Raw genomic sequence first — 3,559 nt, forward strand, 5'->3', positions numbered from 1 at the left:
TATAGTCTGTCCGTTTGTGCTCTTGTTTTTTTTTTACCCTATTGGATGAAAATCAGTCCGAGAACATAGAACGAGTCAAGTTCATTGCTGTACACACATGTCTGCTCAGGTACTTGCAGCAACTCCATCATATAGGCAGCCTTCAAAGAAAATCATAAATTAGAACAAAAAAATTCATAACCCCAAGTTAGTGCAAAGTGATCAAAGTAGTCATAGTGTTGCTATACTGATGCAGTGATTAGGGTTGTGAATGATTGAAGGGAAGTAGATGTTCTTGAACCTGCTGGTGTGGGACTTAAGACCTCCTTACCTCCTGCCCAATCCTAGCATCTGTGGAAAGAGGAGCAGTTGTTTCAGATGAGAAGGTTATGGAATTGGGGTAGATGGATGGAGTTGGGTTCCTCTCTCCAACCAAATGGTGGAATAGAGACAAAAGGCTACAGAGGCTGGAATCTGGAACATCACCAAAGATGCTGGAAGAAATCAGTGGGTCGGGTAGCATCTATGGAGGGAAGTTGACAGTCAACGTTTCAGATCAATCTTTCAATCCAGCTGTAGTCTTGAACTAAAACCTCAACTGTTCAAAGTTCAAAGTAAATTTATTATCAAAGTACATATGTTTCCATATACTACCCTGATACTCATTTCTTGCAGCCATTCACTGCAGAACAAAGAAATACAGTAGAATCAATGGAAAACTACACACAAAGACTGACCAACAGCAAATATTCTTTTAGAAAAGCAAATAAATAATATTGAGAACATGAGATGTAAAGTCCTTGAAAGTGAATCCATAGGTTGTGCAATCGGTTAAGTATTGAGGTGAGTGAAGTTATCTATTCCAGTTCAGAAGCCTCATGGTTGCAGAGTAATAACTATTCTCGAACCTGGCCTTGTAGGACCTAGGACTGTATCCTTCTCCCAATGGCAGCAATGAGAAGAGAGCATTTCCTTCCACTGATACTGCCCAACATGAGTCAGCATCTTCAATGATGGATTGGATTTGAGAGCATTTTTATTAGAAAAAAAATATTACTGGAGGAACTCAGTGGGTCAGGCAGCATCTGTGGAGGGAAAATAAGCAGTCGACATTTTGAGCTGAAACTCTCCATTCACAATTCAAAATTGTTTAATGTCATTTCCAGTACACTAGTGTAAAAGAGAACAAAATAATTGTTATTCCATATCTGATGTAGCACAAAAAACACAATAATAAAAATACACCATAATATATAAGAATTATAGGAAAGATGTCAACTAAATAGAGTACAGAGAAGATTTACTAGAACGTTACCTGGGTTTCAGCACCTGAGTTACAGATAAAGGTTGAACAAATTAGGTCTTTATTCTTTGGAGCGTAGAAGGTTGAGGGGGGACTTGATAGAGGTATTTAAAATCATGAGGGGGGTAGAATTGACGTGGGTAGGCTTTTTCCATTGAGAATAGGGGAGATTCAAATAAGAGGACATGAGTTGAGAGGGGGCAAAAGTTTAGGGGTAACATGAGGGGGAATTTCTTTACTCAGAGAGTGGTAGCTGTGTGGAATGAGCTTCCAGTAGAAGTGGTAGAGGCAGGTTCGATATTGTCATTTAAAGAAAAATTGGATAGGTATACGGACAGGAAAGGAATGGAGGGTTATGGGCAGGTCAGTGGGACTAGGTGAGAGTAAGCGTTCGGCACGGACTAGAAGGGCCGAGATGGCCTGTTTCCGTGCTGTAATTGTTATATGGTTATATAACTTATATACATAGATAGTATGCCATAGAGTGACAGTAAGCACAGGAGTATTAGTAAATAAGGTGACTGACAGGAAATGATGAAGTAGTGGATGGAGGTGTTGATCATCCTTGCAGGTTGGGGGAAGTAACTTTTTTAATCTGTTGGGCCTGGCATAGATGTTGTCTAGCTCTTCCCTGATGGGAATGGGACAAACACTATGAGCAGGGCGGGTGGAGTGCTTCATGATATCGCTGGCACCTTTCTGTGTTTACAGTATGTCCTTTAAGGTGGGTAGGCTGGTCATCTGGATTATTACAACTATGCACAGTCAGATGTTGATGTATGAGAGTAAGGATGTTCTGCTGGAATTGTAGAGAAGTTATTCCACAGCTACAGTGAACTATCCTTGTCATCATGTTAGGGGAAGGATGTGATTGCACTAACAGCAGTGTAGATTGGGTGGACAATTAGATAGGTTTCAGATTCACAGAGAGTGGTGGGTGCATAGAAAATGCTACCAGGGTGGTGGGAGAGGCGATACATAGAGACATATAAGAAACTTTTAGATCAAAAGTGGACTTTATTCACCATATGCATTTACATGTATTTGGAATTTGATGTGTGTTGGTCAGGGTGTGACATGCAACATAAAACAACATTCAACAAATACAAGGAGTTGAATAAAAAAGTACAGATAGCATTAGAAAAAGTAGTTTAAAGTGTTTACAGTGCAGTGCACTCATAGGTAACAGAGGAAGATGTAGGGTGGGGGGGGGGGGGGCACTAGTACAGTTGATCGGATCAACTGCCTGGGGGAAAAACTTCTAAAATGGTGTGGAGTTTTTGTATTACGTGCTTTCCATTTGGAACAGGGAGTTTACAGGGCAAATAGTGTCTGAAATGATTTTTTTTTCCCCCTGCCCGCTTTGTCCTGGACACATACTGGTCCTGCAGTGACATTTTCTGCTGTCCCGACAGTTCGTTGAACTTTTCGTATATTGTGAGACGATGCTGGTGTAATGGCTGGTGCAAGGATCAAAGAAAATTGAAGGGCTATGTGGGAGAGATGTGTTGAATTGATATTGGAGTAGGTTCTGCGTTCTATGTTCCTCCATCCTGTGGAAGCCATCCATACGCTTCCATCTATGTACTACCCAAATTTCTCTTAAATATTGCAATCAAACCTGCATCCACCACTTCTGCTGGCAGCTTGTTCCACACTTGCACCGCCCTCTGTATGAAGAAGTTCCCCTTAAAGATTTCACCTCTCACTGTAAACCTATGAACCTCTAGTTGTTATCTGACCCAACCTCAGAAGGAAAAGCCTGCTTGAATTTGCCCTGTCTATTGTATATCCCATATAATTTTGTATGCCTCTATCAAATCTCCCTTCATGTTCCTACTCTCCAGGGAATAAAGTCCTAAATGTGAATCTTGGTCAGCATGGACCGGTTAGGCCGAATGGCCTGCTTCTGTGCTGTATATTTCCATGTATAACTGGATGTTACCGTTTCCCCGTGTCTTGGAGAACATCAGTGGCATTGAAATTCGTATTTCCACCAACATTAATAATAGAATATTAGGGATTCTTGATGTGCAAAAATTGTTTGCCTCACTACCCAGACTACAGTGTACTTCGGGATTGGAAGTCTATTCAGATTTGCCGGGGTTCGCAAGTTTAGGACTGTCTAGACGCGCCGGGGTTCTGTGCAACCGTTCCGGCTGGAAGAATCCGCGCGAAGGCGGAACCTTTCTCCAGACCACGGCGGCGGCCGGAAGATCGTACGGGGAGCGTCATTACTGAAGGACCGAGATCGTCTGTGTACCGGTAATAGAAAGT

This window comes from Mobula birostris, chromosome 6 (genome assembly GCF_030028105.1).
Source record: "Mobula birostris isolate sMobBir1 chromosome 6, sMobBir1.hap1, whole genome shotgun sequence".
Classification (NCBI taxonomy): domain Eukaryota; kingdom Metazoa; phylum Chordata; class Chondrichthyes; order Myliobatiformes; family Myliobatidae; genus Mobula; species Mobula birostris.